Here is an 18,087-nt window from a genome sequence, read left to right as displayed (position 1 = left end):
CACTTGGTAATCCCAGCCTACCGGTTGAGCCTTTTGGCCAACACTCCCATGTGGCTTGGCCATCTTCCCTTCCTTTTACCTGACTCCTACAGCTTTGAGTTTCTCCTTCCTTCTGATGGTTCCTCTGCGTTTTTCCCTGCAAGTGACCTCTTCAGTGAGTGTGTACAGTGTGTAGAATGGGACATTATAGCTCAAACGTTTTTGAGTTAACCTTTGAGGAACTGTCTTTACAGAGACAATTCTTTCCCAATAGAGACAGGCATCCCTCCTTCGACTTAGCAACTAAGACGTCTCCAGTTCAACCCCCTGAGTTCCCTAATAACTTTCCTTTAGTCCATCTGATGTGGTACAAAGGTGAAGCAGTTGGTAGAATGCAATATGCACATAAACATCCAAGTTTTTGAAGAATATCCGGTTATTTCTCAGGCTAGGTGTTTAGAACATATCTATTGAATTGAAAAAAAAATGAATGATTTAATCACAAGTAATCTTCACTAGTAACTAGTAATTTGTTCCCTAGAAACCAGAGAGCCTGGAGTGAATGGTGGGAACTGCAGTGAACTAGTGAAAGGGGATTTTCTAGCATAAGAGACCCCTGTAGTGGATAAGGCAGTGCTCAGTGCTCTGCTCATCAGGCATTAAAAGAAATAACAAACTGGGAGAGGTACCAGACAATATTCACATGAGATGGAGAATTGTGGGAGAAAATATGGAATCTGATCAAAAAGGAGATATAAAAATAGAGCCATTCTCAGCTGGTAAAAGTCATCAAAGGACAGCAGCAGCAGAGAGGACACACGAGGCGGTGCGGGCCTGGCTGGCTGGCCCAGCTCGGGACGCGCTCCTCTGACCTCATGTTGCCTGCCCCCAGATGCCCACCCACCCCTACGGATACAGGCACACACGCACCCCAACCACAGGCACGCAAAGACAAGCCCACACAGCAGAGATCATTCAAGAAGGAAAAAGACACAGATGTTTACATCTACAGAGAGGAAAGCTTTGAGAATATTTACATTTCATTGGACCAAATAGTGAGTAATCATGCCCAAATCACCTGATTGAATTCTAAATGACAAACTGAAAAAAAAAAAAAAATGCTTGATCTGAACTTGTTCAGCTCTGGCCAAACCCAAGGGTCCTCATCATTTCAGAGGGGAGGTTTTCCTGCTGAGAGCAATAAAAACGAAGTGGGCTTGAATCCCCAACCTGCAGAGACCAAGAAAAGCATTTGTGAGATCTCCGTGATTCCCAGACTAAACCAACCGGAATGCTGACGACATTCAATAAAGGGGGTGAAGGTGGGAAATGTTGAAGGAAGTAATGTCTACGACAAAAATTCAGGAAGCAACCAAATTAGACGTGGAGGGTCTTGAGGACTAGCTCCCAGTTATTTCCATAATAAGTTTAGAAACTGCTTAATGAACCAATCAAGTAATTGACTTAGTCAAAATTCTCTCCTCAGGCCAGATGTGAGAACAGTCTGTTTCACCTTCTGTAGGTGTGAAAGGGAGACAGAACAAGCTACATCTCTTTAGATACATTTATAAATAGAAGCAAACTGTCTATGTAAACATGCTAACTGTGCTTGCTAAATATTCAGGCAATAAGAAAAATCAGGACTCAGTTACGGGCGCATGAGGCTTCCTTCTAAATATAGGCTAGCTACTTTCCTAAATAGTATTCAGTTTGGAGGAAAAGTATTCTTTTTTTTCTGATTTTATCTGTGGATGTAAGAAGGAAAATCACTTTCTGGATGCATTTTCTGAAATCTTTCTGTCCTTCTCCACTCGATTCTTAGCGATGGGTAGAGGATGCTGAGAAAGAAACTGCTCTCTCCTGGACTGCCCTTCTCCCTCCCCCGCCTACCTCATGTGTCTTCCCCTTATCCCAGACCTTCCCCCATCCTTTCTATTCCCTTTCCTCTCTCACTTCTCCTTTTCCATCTGTGCGTCTCCCATCAGATGTTGTCCTTAATACAGAGCAGTGTCATTAAACCATCCAAGTGAAGACGGCAGTGCTGTGTGTCAGGGGATAACCACTGAGCTCTGCCCACTGCCAGGGTGGAAGCCTGGTGCTTCTGGCTCCAGGGGTTGCCCAGCAAGCAAAGCGGCTTCTCAGGGTACATACAGTCCAGGAGGGAAGGAGTTAACCTGTGAGCAGTAGCAATGCATGATGCATGTCCTGTACAGGACACATCACTCAGGTGAGAGGACTGCCCCAGTCCACTGGGAACTCCATGCTACTTCTGTGTAGACAACTGAGAATGTGATCCTACTGTCTTGAAATGTTCTGAGCATGAGATTTGAGCCTGTTAGGTTTTTTATGGATTTAATTTTGAGATTTGAACAGATTCCTTTTGGATGTTCAGGTTTTTCTTTAAATTTAAAGATAATTATTATGACATCAGACAAGGTGAATAAAGAAGTTTTGGTTGCTATTTATGTAACTACAAAGGGAGCACTTTTTTTTAACATGAATGAGGAATAAATTTTATTGTTATTCCTTATCTTTTCATTTCAGATTTTCAGGAATTTTTTAAAGTTTATTTGCCTTTTGTTTTCTAAGTTAACATTGCTTTGCTGTAGTCCTCGTGCTGATTGGGCTCTGAGAATGAAATGGTGATAACATATGCACGGTCCCTGTTCTGTGGGTCTTGGGTAAAGCGAACAGTGGTAGCCCCATTTGCCTTAACTAATGCAGGCATTAAATACATGACAGAGGGTCTTAAAGTTCTGGAAAGCACGTATTACAAAAATGCTTGGGTTTTAGAAGGGTTTTTTATGTAACATATTAGTTCATCTTTAAATTTCATTCATGTCCATGAGCTTTCGTTATATATAAAAAAGATCAAAAGGCATTTTAATTTGGGTTTTCCAAAAAGTAAAGCCCATAATAACGTTTTGAATGCTGATAGTTTACATCAGGAAGTAGGAGACAGGGAACAAATGAGAGGGAAAAAGTTGCTAGGCCATTGAACACTACCAACCATGTCACGGACCTATCCTCATTTCCTTCCTTGAGTACCAGGAGTTGAAAGTATTTATCCTCCGTTCCTATTGGCTGAGGACTTTATGCTGGTGACATAAGCTCTCCCAAATCCCTATAGTATGCTAGTACATAGAACACAATAACACCTACTGTATGTCCAGACACAAGGCAAAGGGCACGATACTACGTTGTCTAGGGATGGACACTAAGATGAGTCAGCAAGCATGGGAAATTTTCCAGTAAAGGAGCATTGAAACAGAAAGGTGGGGGTTGCAGAACTGTGACAGAAGTTCAGTGCATCAACTGCAAATGACATCTTGAGACTACCTTATTTGGGTCTCCTCAAAAGCAAGATTTAAATCTCCATCTTAGAAAAAAAAAAAAACCATTGAAATATAAATCTATCTGCTCTCCTGGTCTTACAGAACTGGTTCGGCGTTTTTGACTGAGTCCCTACACCATTTCTCTCCATTAGTCTTTTCTAAACAGGGTAATATCTTGGTGAGATTCCAATCAAATATTTTTGTCTTCATGGCTGTCTTCCTCCCAGGACCCTATGAACCTTGTGTTGCTTGAGGAGGATTTGGCTCTGTGGTAAAGGAAACAGGCAGGAAGCCACACGCTGAAGCAAAGACTGATCGCACAGACTTTGCTATAGGCGCAAAGACCATTTTTATCCCTCAGAGTTAACGCTCTCATTTGTATCTGGAATGTGTTCAATCCATCACCTACACAGTATGATTTGCTTTTTTTCCTGAATTGCAAGGATGGCTTCAGTGATAACATTCATGTTTTGGTTTGGATACTTTTTTTAGCCAATGGGAAGCATTTGTCATTAAGTCTTCTATCTGAGGGTGGTGGTCTCTGTTACTGAAATCAGGGCCACAGATTGTTGGTGTGTGTCTGCTTTATTTCGTTTTGCATTGTAAGTATTTCACAGTAACATTCACGGCCTACTTTTATGGGAAAATGTTAAAAATTAGTAAATTAAATCACAGATTATTTGGGAATCTAATTTATTATTATACTGTTTATAGAAATTCAAAGATTTTTCTCAAAATGAATTTTAGCAAATGTGGCATGGTATGTGATTATCTAAGACATGTAATTTGATGGGAAAGATTGAAAGTTTAAATGAAAGAATGGAATAAAGAAGTTCTTTACTGAAACAAGGTAAGGAAATTTTATGGTAGCCTTCTAGTCTTTTTCCTCCTGGGAATAAGTTACATACATGTTTATAAAGTATTATACATACTTTTTAAAATAGGCATATAGTACATAAACTTATTTTTTTCTCAGAACTCTTTAAGCTCCTTTTTCTTTAGTACCTACATCAATGTTTACTTCTAATGGATGTGATTACTCTCTTTTATGACATACAATGTAAATATTTTTAGTCTGTGGAAGGCAAGCAGTGAAGTGGGTGAGATGCTAGCATCTCATATTGGAGAGCCAGTGTTCATTTCCTGGCTCTGACTTCTGACATCAGCCTTCTGCCAAGGTAGATCCTGGGATGCAGCTGTCTTGGCTCAAGTCATTGGGTTCCTGCCATCCTGCTGGGATGCCTAGATTGCATTTCCAGCTCCTGGCTCCCACACCAGCCCAGACCTGGATGACCACTGTGGACATCTGGGGACTGAAACTTTTGAATAGCAGATTTTTCTGTCACCTACATGGGAGACCTGGATGGAGTTCCTGGCTCTGGGGTTCAGCCTGGCCCATTCCTGGGCCAATGTGGCCACCTAAATAGTAACACAGTAGATAAAGATTCTCTCTATTCATCACTTTGCCTTTTGACTAAAATAAATCTTTAAAGAAAAACGATCACAATTTTATATTTTAATTTTACATTTTATGTTTAGTTACATATTAGAGGCATACACACACAGAGAGGGAGGGAGGAAGGGACAGAGAGACACCCTAGCCGCTGGGTCATTTTTCAGATGTCAACAGTGACCAGGACTGGGCCAAGTTGAAGCTAAGAGCTAAGATCTCAATCCAACACTCCCGCATGGGCGGCCAGAATTCAGTTGCTTGAACCGTCAACACTGTCTTCCTAAGACTGCATTGTCAGGATGCTCAAATTAAAAGTTGAGCCAGAAGCCCAACCTAGGTATCCCAGTGTGGGATGCTTGTGTCCTAACTTATCTTACTGCTAGGTCAAGCAGCTACCCTGCATTGTCAGTTATACTTCAGCACTTATTTTTTTCTACAAGAATCTTCTGATAAGTGCTACATTTTAGCCCGGTAGGATTTCTGCATACTCTCCTTTCTGCACTGTGGAAGGCACTGACTTTTGCTCATCCACATGCCAATCTTTGAGGTGACAGTGACGTTTCAGTATTTTCCTTGGCATTTATTGATTACTAATAAAAACTTTCTTCTTCCAAATACTCAAAGAATACAGCACAGATGTTGGATATTAAATTTTGAAGAACAGTAATTCCTTTAAGACTTCAGATTCTCAATTACCTTGCAGATATTTGTGTAAATTAGGGGGAAAGGAAAGAAGACTGATGAAATAGGAGAATAGAGAAATGCTGCGATTTGAGATTTTTATTTTTGAGCTATTATGAAAATGCATTTGTGCCTTGAAAAACTTTGTCTAATACAGAAGATGGTGGGGGAGCTGGAAATGACATGAGCAAATGATCTTTGTTTTCATTATTGTTTTCTAGTCCTGCTGCTCCTCTGGAGTGAGCTCAGATTCCTTCATATTTGATCAGCCAAAAATAAATAAATAAATAAATAAATAAATAAAAATAAAAGACTATGCTGCATTCACATACAAGTAGATCTGCATTTCCCCCACACTTTGCTGTGTTGATAATGGTACCGTAATCTATTTTTTTTTTTTTTTTTGCTTGAAGGGTAGGAGTGAGAGAGAAAGAGAGCGAGAGGGAGAGAGAGAGAGATCTTCCATTACTGATTCTCAATCCAGATGCCTGCTAAGCCTGGACTGTGCAGAACCTGGGGACGCCATCTGGTTTTTCCAAGCTGAGTGCTGGGACTCATGTACCCATCATGAATTGCTTCCCAGAGTCAACATTAGCAGGCAGTTTCATCAAAATCAGAAGCAAGGTTCAAATCCAGGCATTCCAAAATGCGAAGTGGGCATCCCAAGTATCTGCCTAACCCATTTTGCCACAATGCCTAAGTTTAAAACACCTTTTAAAACCACCAAATAAATAAACATGACCTTTGTAACACTTGTAGCTGGGCCAGAGCATGGAGCCAGCTGATAGACATAGTCTCTTCCAGAGTTCTGTAAATTTTTCCTGGTAGGAAGTGTCCTTATCTGCCTAAGTATCTTGGGAAACTTCTAATGTGGCCTTGGGCTCTAGGCACAGGGAGACTGTATGGTTTGGAATAGCTACTTGCAAACTTTGAACTTTAGGATTGGAAACTTAGTTGAGCAGCTTTGGACTGGGCCATGCCGGGAAAGTAAGGCAACCTGTTTTTGGTTAAATGTAAGACCAGGTTGAGCGAAACAAACGATTGTGTGTCATTTAAATGACATGTAGAATGTTGGAAACTTCCCTGGCATACTAGGTAAGCTCCCAAAGCTTGTTGGCAGATGCTGTCTCCTGCGGGGTGCTACTACGAGGTAAAGCTTGCTGCATTATCCTTGACATTGGTAGTTGCTATTTTCCCAGGCTCACTGAGTTGGGCCGGATGTGGGAATGAGGAAGAGGTATTTAATGAGGAAGGCTTAGGATTATCCTGTCTGTCATGGAGATTTGGCCTCACTTTGATTAAGATTTATGTAAAAGATTATGTAAAAGAGGAAATATGGAGCTCCCCAGTTTCCTTACCCAAACGACTTTTCACTCACACAACCCGGAGGGAGACCCCATGAAGTGTTAGAGCGCTCAGCTGCTATCAAAACGTGAGGGGAAGTTGGGCTGGTAGGAATGGTCTTGAAAAGCAATTTCATTTCACTCCATCTCAAAGAAAGACAGTCTCTTAACAGCTAGCTGTCACGTGGAGCCCTGAAGACAGAAAACCTCCTTTTGAACCAAGACTAATTATGAAGAAAGGTTTTTCATGGCATATTACTATGGTTCACCCTGAGTGCCTTTTCATTCTTTTTAAATATTTATTTATTTTTTTATTGGAAAGGCAGATATACAGAGAGGAGGAAAGACAGAGAGGAAGATCTTCCATCTATTGATTCACTCCCTAAACGGCCGCAATGGCTGGAGCTGAACCGACCCAAAACCAGGAGCCAGGAGCCTCTTCCAGGTCTCCCATGTGGGAGATCCCAAGGCCATCCTCGATTGCTTTCCCAGGACACAAGCAGGTAGCTGGATGGGAAGCGAGACTGCCAGGACACGAACCACTACCCATATGAGATCCTGGTGTGTGGATTTTAACCGCTAGGCTACTGTCCCAGACCCAACCTTTTCAATCTTTTAGGGGACCCAATAGTTTATTTGTTTAGCAGAATTCTATGGATTAATCTCTAAAATCAATGCAGGGTATGGAAACAAAGAATTGAAAACGTCACTGCCATTAATCCCCTAAACCCAGCATGAGTGTGCATGGGGTTCTATGCATGCACCCCTATCCAGTGATCTCTTTGCAGACCCACAACCTGAATAAAATGAAAAGCTGTATGCACACGTCTCAGCATTCAGCTCATTTCATTTTGAAGTTTAACTGTTGACTACCTAGGGGGTATTATTAGATGAGGAGAAGTTCATTAAACTCTACTGCCTAAATTCACCATATAATTTGATTCAATATTTTCAGCTTTAAAAATCCAAGTACATGTGACTATGTAAGTGTGTAAAAGGAGGAGAGTAAGGGGCCATTTCTTTTAGGTAAATTGTTCTGAGTGACTGTTTTTGTTGCTTAGTATGCTTGCTAAAAATATACTTGGAGGAGTCAGATGAGATGTTAGAATGGAAGGTTACCATGTATGACATTATAGTAATATTTCTGTTCTATAGTGTTACTTTTCCCCTGAGGTTTTTTTGTTTTTTTTTTTTTTTTGGGCATATCTGGTCATCATCTCACGTTATCAAGATCCAAATTTTATAGTGACAAGGACAAATGTGGTGGAGTCGAACGAACTGAACTGCCTCTGCCAATAAGCCTTGGGAGCTTACTTACCTAATTCAGATCTAAAGTTCTGATGATTGTCTACAGTGGAGATTTGGAGACAAGCCTTTCGCCTTGCACGCAATTTCCTTTGACAAGCCTGTGTGTTTTGCTCCAGCTAGGAGCAACAGATTTTGAGAGGAACAGTTGTTGACGCCCCGATGCAGCTGAGAAGTATGGTTAATGGCTTCGAAGCAGTGGAAAAATCAGACTGGCTGGGAAACACTTGGGGATGTTTTTAATGTTTTTGGATCTTTGGCCACAATATGCTTTCAGTTATTTCAATGCCAAAATGTGCCATTTTTCCCTGTGAAGGATTTGCTTAATATAACAGTTTGACAGCACTGACTACTCTGAGCATTTGCAACATATACATATATGCATATACTGCACAAAATCGTGAACCAGGTTTAATCTCTGTGTACCAGATCGTTTTTTCAGGCCCCAAGGCTCAATAAAGATCGCAAAACCATTGGTGAGCTGTGGAACTGACTGCTGTAACTAGGGCACGCATGCCCTGCCCTGGGAGCCTGGGGCCTGGATAGCAAGGCTGTGCTGTGTTAGTGCTACACAGAGCAAGTAACACAGTGATGCTGCACCACCCCACAGGCTGCACCTCTTCGCTGCTGTCAGTCTCCACGCCACTGGCCCTCAAGACGTGGAATCTACCAAAGTACTCCCACCACAGAATAACACTCAACCAGAGCAGAATTCAGGCAAGTGTGTGTAAGTTCCTTATATTTTCCATGATACATCAGAACCCCTGGTTTTGTGGGAAATGACCTAGCTGACTTCTACATCAGATTCGTAGTGGAACCTGGCTGTTCCAGTCACAACTCATGTTGAGTTGTACCTTTCTTTTCCACCTTATATATTTGTCCTTGGTCAATTTTACTTTCATAAGTCTCATTTTTCACATCTGTAAAATGGGCACAGCTGTCTATTTTTGGACTGGTAAGAAATGATTTGAATTGGAAAGATGAAATGTAAAATGATCTCCCATAGACAACAACCTCCCTAGAGGTTCAGATGCTGCTGCCCGAGTTTGATTCCTGGATCTGCTCCAGCTTCCTACTATGGTACACCCGAGGCAGCAGTGACAGCTCATGTGATCAGGCTCTGGCCACCCACATGGGAGATCTGATTTGAGCTCCCAACTCCTGGGTTCAGTCTCTCTTCATCTGTCTCTTTATTTACCCTCACCCCAAACTGACTACATGTGGAATCTGTAGGAGACACTTACGATATATTGCATCCCGTTATCTCTCCATGATTTACTTGCATGTCTCAGGACGAAGAAGAGAACGAAAACTACGCTTGCATTAGTGTATATGCTTCTTCCTCATTTTTGTTTAAAGACAGTTCCTGAGCTTTTGTATACTCTCTTCTAGACAATAGGGCCTCCTTAACACAAAACACTGTTTTTAAAACTGTGACTTTTTTTGTTTAGCAAAGAGTGATCAAGTTATTACCTATGTTGGAAATCAAAGTTTATTTTCAGTGTATCATTCGAAGCAGCGTGGTTTCTAAATCTCCACAGGAAAGAAAGGAAAAAGAGCCAGTGGTATCTTCCATGGGCTCATGAAGATGCAGCAACTTTGGAAAACACACCAAGCATCTCACTTAGAGACGTTGGGCAAGAATCACAAAGCAATCACACTTGTGGCAAAAGGCAAAATGAAAGTCAGTTGTTTCTTATTTCTTTGCCAGTTCCAAATGGCAGGCTCTGGCCTGCAGATCTCAGAATTTTCAAATGTCTTTCCAGCAAGGAATTGCTTTCATGTTTGTATCCTTATGGCTAAATCTGGATTTCTTCTTTCAATGTCTTTCTTACATCGTGTCCAGGAGCCCTTCTTTCTTTGGAAGGTTTCTGCATTTCCTGTTAATGGAAACCAAGTCCCCAGTTTGCACTTATCTAAATGTTCTTCCTGCATTAATACATCGTGAAGCAGGCCTTGCCAACAGGCTTTAAAAAATGAAATCCATTTGGGTAAAGGCCATGAAATCAAACAGTTTATGAGCCTTCCTGTTCTTGATTTAATCCTTCAGGATTTCATTCTCAAATCTTTCCATATAGAAGCTGTGAAGCGCTCTCACCCAAGTGTCAAAAAAGCAGCAACAAACAGAACAGCGCCTCAGGTACTACAAAGCCCTGAAGCAGTCGTGATGCCCTTGTCTTCCAGATGTGTTTCTCCTACTTTTCTATTTCTTCAAATGAGAATGCTTACGTGGCCTTTGTTTTGCTGAAGGTGCAAGAAGAGGAAGGAGGCTGCAGTCTGCGGGGCTCACTGTATATCTCTTTCCCTTGCTCAACAGGCATTGAGAATACAGACAAATGAAACATAGTTCCCACTTAGTTTTGATTTCCTCATTCTGTGGGAGAAAAAGGAGAAAATCCATGGCATGTATGTACCATGGAATGTAGGCATGCAGGGTTATCATTGGAAGAACTAGTGGTAAAAGGCAAGACATTTCACCTGTGTCCTGTAATAGCAGGATAAGTCCTCACCTTGCATGTGCTAGGATCTGATATGGGTGTCAGTTTGTATCCCAGCTGCTCCACTCCCATTCTAGCTACTTGTTTGTTGCCTGGGAAAGCAGTTGAGGATGGCCCAAAGCTTTGGAGCCTGCACCCACATGGTAGACCCAGAAGAAGCTCCCTGGCTTCAAACTGGCTCAGTTCTTTTCCTTTTTTTTTTTTTTCAGTAGAAACAACACCCAACCCCGAACTATAAAATGCCCAGAGACTGTGTCTCTGCCAACTACTCAACTCCATTCTAAAATATAAAGCCTCATTTATCTATCTGAAAGTCATAGGGAAAGACAGAGAGATCTTTCTTTTACAAATTCACTCCCCAGTTGGCCTCAATTGCCAGGTCTGGACCAAGCAGAAGTCAGGAACAAGGAGCTTCTCAGTCCTCCGTGTGGGCTCACAGGCCCAAGCACTTCATCAGTTTGCACTGTTTTCCCAGTCTCATTGACAGGGAGGTAGATGGAAAACAGAGCAGAACAGCTGAGTCTGGAACTGGCACCCATGTGGGATGCTGGTAGACTGTGGCACCACAGTGTGGTGCAACAAGTTAAGCCACTGCTTGAAGAGCCGACATTCTGTTTGGGTAACAATTCAAGCCCTAGCTGTTCCACTTCTGATCCAGGTCCCTGCTGGTGTATCTTGGAGTGCAGCATAGGATGACCTGGATCCCAAGAACTCTTATCCATGTGGCATACCTAGGATAACCCTTGGCTTCTGGGTTTGACTGGCCCGGCACCCACCACTGAAGCTCTTTGGGGAGCAAACCAGTAGATAATATATACTTTCTATCTCTTCTCTCTTTTCTGTAAGTGTGCCTTTAAAATAAATGAAATAAAAAAAAATTCCTGCTGTTTCAGGAGCCTAATATATTGACTATATTCAAACAATCTACATATGATTTCTTTTTTAGTTATTATTGTTATTTTGAATTTTATGGTACAATTATGTAGGGTCTGGGATTCGCCCCAATTTCAACCCCCCCCCCCCACTAATTTTCTCTATATTGTTACAATAGTATAGTCCTTCAAAAGGAGTTATAATTTGATCAGTCTGTTATTTAAGTGTGTTACAACATTGCTGGTACACACAATGTCAGACCATCCAGCATCCCATTGTCTAGATATGTCCAACAGTTTCATTGGGAGTCCATCTTTGATTTGAAAGTAGGGATGCAAGTTACATTGTGTCTTTGTATCTGGATATGATAGTCTCCATCACTATACATTCCCTTAAGTGAGAAGCCACAAAATAAGGTCAACAACAGATATGAAGTTAAAACAAAGACAAAACGAAAAAAGGAAAAAAAAACACAGTACCATAGAGTCAAAACAACATGCCACTGTATAACCAATGCATGGGTGATAGAAACACAGAAGCCTCATTTATGTAATGGTTTCCTTATATTAGAGAGAATATATGGTATTTGTCCTTTTGGGTTCGATTTATTTGACTAAGGATGGTGTTCTCTAGAAAGAAAGTTATGAGAAACAACACTAAGGTGGTGGCAGGCTCCGTGCCTTGTGCGTGCTGATTGAGCAGCAGGAAGAGTCAGTGACCTGAGAACCTGACCCATTGAAGCCGGTGCTCCAGGAACGTCAGATGAAGGGGAGCCATTGTCTGAAATGGCCAGCTGCTGGGCCCTTGAGTGTCACTTCATTTTGCTGGTGGACAGTAGTCCTCAGGTAACTGACGCTCAACATGAAACATCTTTTTAAAAAATGAGACAATGGGGTCAGCACAGTAGCTCAATTGACTAATCTTCTACCTGCAAGCATGGGCATTCCATATGGTTACTGGTTCATCTCCCTGCTGCTCTACTTCCCATCCAGCTCTCTGCTTATGGTCTGGGAAAGCAGCATAAAGTGGCCTGAAGCCTTGGGACCCTGCACCAGCGTGGGAGGTCTGCAAGAAGCTCCTTCCTCCTGGTTCTGGATCAGTTCAGCCATTGAGTCCATTTGGGGCATGAACCAGCAAATGGGAAGATCTTTGTCCCTGTCTCTCCTTCTCTCAATCTGCCTTCCCAATACTAATAAGTAAGTCTTTAAGAAAAAAGAAGAAAATGAGGTAATTCCATGGGTTTCTCTCCTTTCCTTTTTTTGCAAGCCAAAGACACATTTCTTTGCTTTTACTACCCTCGCTCCCATGAAAACTGCAGTGATTTTTTAAAAGGCTACTTGCCTGCATTTTTTTGCACTGAAATTCTCAACCCACAGGGTGGAATTAACACTCCCTGGGGATCATCCTTGTCTTGTTGTGTATTTCTGCTGCCCTGTGGGGGAACCAATTCCTTCTGGTAGAGTTTTAAACAGGTAAACAGCGTGAACTTCACCTATCTTAATAACTGCACTCAGAAAGCTGTAGCCATGGTTTCTGGCTAATTGGCAGGGCAGGCTCTGCCTTATGTAACAGTTACCTCTGGCAACTCGTCCCAACACCCTTTTTGGCAGCTGTGCTCTGGTATTTTTAATGGTAGAAGTTTGGCGAGTGCTCCTCCAATCAGCGTTCTTATTTTGCTGGCTGCAATTACAGTTTCTGTTTCTTTCACCTTCTTTCCAACCAGATCTGGTTCTGCACGCGTGTCACCGGGGGTTGGTGTGGAGCTCTGTTCTGCCTCAGTGCTTGAAACCCATTAATCTAGTTTAAAAACGTCATTTTACCTTTACACAAAGTGGCCTCATGATGTGTCTGACCTTAATCCAAGGTGTCGGTTGGACCTACAGGGGGAGACTGAGATGTTCCCAGATTTTAATGACACTTTCCTATTTCGAAAGAGAATTTCAGGACTGGCCACAGAGCAACACTGCCTGGCCTGGGTTGACTTAGCATCTGCCATGTGTACCTAGCCCCACTGCTCACCTACTGGCAGTCAGCTCTGGTCAGACATCCAGTGGTTCCTAAAGGGGGCTCCATTGTCCAGAATTCAGTGTCTCATCTTTTCCGTTGTCAGCCCTGCCCAGGGCTGTTCTGGGCTTCTGGTGTTAACTACGGATGGAGAACAGCAGAGTCCCTGCCCTATTTTGACAGACCGAGCAGGTTTCCACAACTTGGACTTTGTCCCAAAGGGAAAAGTAAGCTAGGTACATTATACCAGAAATACAGTTCCTAAAAATCACAAGTACTTTTATTCTCAGGGAGGAAATGAAGACTGCCACTTAGTTCCCTTGAGGTATGGAGGAGGCCAAGGCCATGGGAGAGATACCCTGAACAGCAGGGAGAGAGACCTGCCGCTGGAGAGCAAGTAGCCAGAGCACTCTCCTTACCTTCCCCTCCCACCCCCGGGCTGAAACCCAGGGGGGCCACTTTTGAACAGTCCTTTAGTATTGCCTATTGGAACATTGGGGGAAAAAAAAGAATATTTATAATATTTACATTTGAATGTGATTTGCACCATTCTTTCCTAAAATTCAAGCATTGGAATTTGGTCCTTGGTGAGGTAGTCTTGGGATGGGGCTGAGGGCTTTGAGAGGTGGGGCCTGTGGGAATAATTAGGTCACTGGGGATTCTGTCTTCAGAGAATTCCAGTGTGGTTCTCTTGAGAGCCTGCCTGGTTCTTGTGACAGGATTAGTATGTTCCAAAGTGAGACTGTCCCCCCCTGCTGCCCAGCTTCCTCCCTCTCTGAGCTCCCTCTCACTTGCACTTGTGCTGCAATGCCACATTGTATTAGCTTGGTGGCAGAGGCTGTCTTGGTGGGGTCAAATCTCAGACTTTCAGCTTCCAAAACGGTGGGTTAAATAAACCTCTTGTTGATTCACATTACCCAGCACCAGGTATTTTGTTACAGTAGCAGAAAACATACTCTCACATACTACTTGGGGGAATGTATAACTTACACCCAGAACAGCCTTCGTAGTGTCAAGCATAAACTTCGGACACATGTGATTGTGATTGGAAGCATTCCTTAACCCAACTAACAAGAAATAATTTATCTTCCCATCTCAAGAAATGCCTCTAACTAAAATATATTACTTCTTAATATTCTGCCGATATCACACCCTTTCCCCTAACCAGATGAGGATGAACTGTGCAAAACCTGCTAGCCATTTCAAAAAGAAAGTTCTTCCTGCATCATAACAGGACATTTTGGGGGTCATCAAAGGAGAAAAATGAAGAAAGAGATCAGGCAGAGCCGCACGAAATCTGTCATTCATCTCCCTGTCCCTTTCTTTAACCTTGGTCCAAACCAGACTAAAGGACTGATCAGCAGAAACACTCAAATCACTTGGGTAGGTAACTTGATCCAAATGCTATTGCAGGAGTCAGCACTCTGAAGTGGGAATTTAAACGAGAAATCTAACTGGCATCAACCTAAATGGGTGTTTTATCTGGCATGCACGTGCAGCCAAAGTAAGCTGAAATTATAGAACTAAATAATTCATGAGAATGCCTAATGCTTTATCTAGATCCAGTGATCATTTTGTAATCCAAATTTTAACCCCTTAACATGCCTTTCAAGAGGAAGATTGGCTTGGAAAGATCTCAAAGGAAAACTCACTGGAGTATGAAACCAGAGAAGAGTGGGAAATGTTCTCTTGAATATTTCCACAGCAGTGAGCTCTCTCGGCCAGTTTATTAAATGAATTTGCACAAAACATACGGCTTGAATTATCATAACACAAAGATACCTGTGTTCATCGCTTACACACAGAACTATCACATTGCCAGAATGTTAGAAGACGTTGTGAAGCACTTGCTGATTCAGAAGTAGTCTTTCTCCAAAACCTACCTGAATAACATTTGATTTATATATTGCAATTTATTTATTCATCCTGCTATTGATGAACTTTTAGTTATTTCTAATTTAGGACTGCTGCAGATAGTATTATAAGTATTCCTATGCAAGATGTCTCACTTATTCTATGCTTTAATATTAGGTTATATAGACAATATTGTCAATACCCTTCCTAATTATTTGGTTAGTATATCCATTTCAGTGCATTTTCTGGTGTCTCATTCAGATTGCTATTGAAATTTCCTCAATGGATGGATAAAAAAAGAACCGATCTCTTTCCCGCAGGTTTCCTGGCCAGTTTGATGTACTCTTTTGTAAAGTCATTACTTGTGTTCCTTGTTCCTATTACAATGGATTCTTGCTTATAAAAATAATTTGTACACTACGTGTATATATTCTGGATGCAAAATCAATCCCGCAAGGTCTCTTTGTGAGATTTGCTAAGTACTAATCTGCTTCTTTTTAGAGATACAGGATTGACAGATTTAAAATTATTTTTCCAATGTCATTTGGTAAAAAAAAAAAAAGTATTTTTATTTCTACTTGAAAATATACTTGCATAAAGTTATTTACAACAATCTTCCATTACCTTCTTTTTTTTTTAAGATTTATTCTTATTGGAAAGTCAGATTTAGAGACAGAAGATTTATAGACAGATAGAAAAAATTAGAGAGGAGAGACAGAAAGATCTTCCATCCACTGGTTCATTCCCCAAGTAGCCACAATGGCTGAAGCTGAGCCAATCCGAAGCCAGGAGAGAGGAGCTTCTTCTGGGTCTCCCACCCAGGTGCAGGGCGTGCAAGGCAAAGACGTTAGCTTCTAGGTTACCATGCTGGGCCCATCTCCCATTCCCTTCTAATGTAGGTCTACTGGATCCATAATCACTTTAAAATTTAAAATTGATATATGGCTTTATATTAGTCAATTTTATATATCTCAATATCTTGAATTTTTGAGAAAGATACTCATACATACCCATATTGCTCATTTTATTCTCTAATTTTAAAATACATGCAGTCAGCGCTTAACATGTCTTTCTTATGGTGACTCCACACACATGTATTGCTTTATTTTGTATTTCTCATTCCTTTTTAAGAAAATGTTTATTTTCATATGCTTGAGTGAGAGAGAAGTATGTGTGTATGTGTAAGAGAGAAACAGAGAGACAGAGAGATAAGGAGAGGGGTCTTCCATCTGTTGGTTCACTCCAAAAATGCCTGCCACAGCCTGGATGTGGTCATGCCAAGGTGGAGATTGGATGTGTCTTTCACATGGGTGGCAGGTCTTAATCACATCCTGCCTAAAAAGAGAAAAAGTGAACTTTTCAAGGAAAGGACTTTTAAATCATATCTTTGTATTTTTTTTAAATTTATAATTGCTTAGTTTTAGGGATGTCAGCGAGAGAGAAGGGGGTAGGAAGAGAAAGACATTCCATCTGCTGGTTTATACTACAAAATATCCCAAGTGCTAGAATTGGGCTAGGTAGAAGGCAGAAGCCGGAAACTCCATCTGGGTGTCCCACATGGGTCAAGGAGCAAGCACTTGAGCCATCATCTACTGCCTTCCCATGTGCGGAAGCTGAATCAGAAACAAAGACAAAATTTGAACTAATTAGTACTTGTAGCATAGAAGAACTAGGTCATTAGAGTTTCATAGTTGATGAACAATGTTAAAGATTTTTAAGATTTTTAAGAATGAAACAGAAGTATGTCCACTTCACACTGCTTCTAAACTTTGGGAAACATTTATACTGCTTGAGCAGGACTCAAGTACCGTAGGCTATCTATAGATGAACACTTAATCCCCAGGGATTTGGAGAAGCAAATTCTGCTCAGTAAATAAAAAAAAAAATCATTGACAAAACTGAAAGAACATATTTTTATGTACATGAGAACCAACTTTAGAGGTATGTAATTGTCGGTTTTCAGGGGAAAAGCTGCAGGTCAAATTGTACTTTACCAAATGTTGTTCCAAGAAATTTTTAAATCCATACAAGTGAAAAATTTGCTTTTATTCTAATGAAAATATGAAATTATTTCTAATGAAATTATTTCTAATGAAATATGCAGTGACTTATTTCTAGGAATCATAGTGCAAGCTATTAGTTGCTGTGCATTCATTAGCCTCTACGTTTGCGAGAAAGTGAAACAGATGTGCTGATTGAATGTCCTCCATGCTTTCAAATTCACTCTCTGTATGAAAACAGTGGCAGTTGATCCCAACGGATACAATGAGAAGTAAAACTGATTGCACTTGTGCTAATATTGGTAAACTTGGAAATATAGATGGTTGTATGTTTTGTTAAGTGCATTTAAGCACACTTCAACTTAAACTGGATCGTGTTGTGAATTGTTATATGATTTGTAATATTCCTTTTTGTAACATCATAAACAAATTGTTTGCCAGCTCAGTATTCAGACACCTATCAAATCTATAATAATATAACTTAAGTTGAACACTTCTAGTGAAATATAATTACCATACTAAGAATGAATCACATTTAAAATAATACTAATTTTACTTTTATAATGCATAGTTTCTTCAGAAAAATATAGCAATAGAAATGCAAAACTGAAAATTCATTAAGGAACTTCTGTAACTAATAATGGCATTTGTGGCTCGTGAATGTCAACTTTTTTTTCAATCTCATATCAAATAATTTTTTTTGTTCTCTTTTGATTTGAAAGGCCCATCCCTTTTCTACTTTTCTTTTTTTTTTTTAAATCA

Source organism: Ochotona curzoniae, unplaced genomic scaffold, assembly GCF_017591425.1.
Source record: "Ochotona curzoniae isolate NIBS_2020 unplaced genomic scaffold, NIBS_Ocur_1.0 scaffold_4506, whole genome shotgun sequence".
In the NCBI taxonomy this organism is placed as follows: Eukaryota; Metazoa; Chordata; class Mammalia; order Lagomorpha; family Ochotonidae; genus Ochotona; species Ochotona curzoniae.
The sequence above is the reverse complement of the archived record's forward strand: the minus strand, read 5'-3'. Positions refer to the sequence as shown.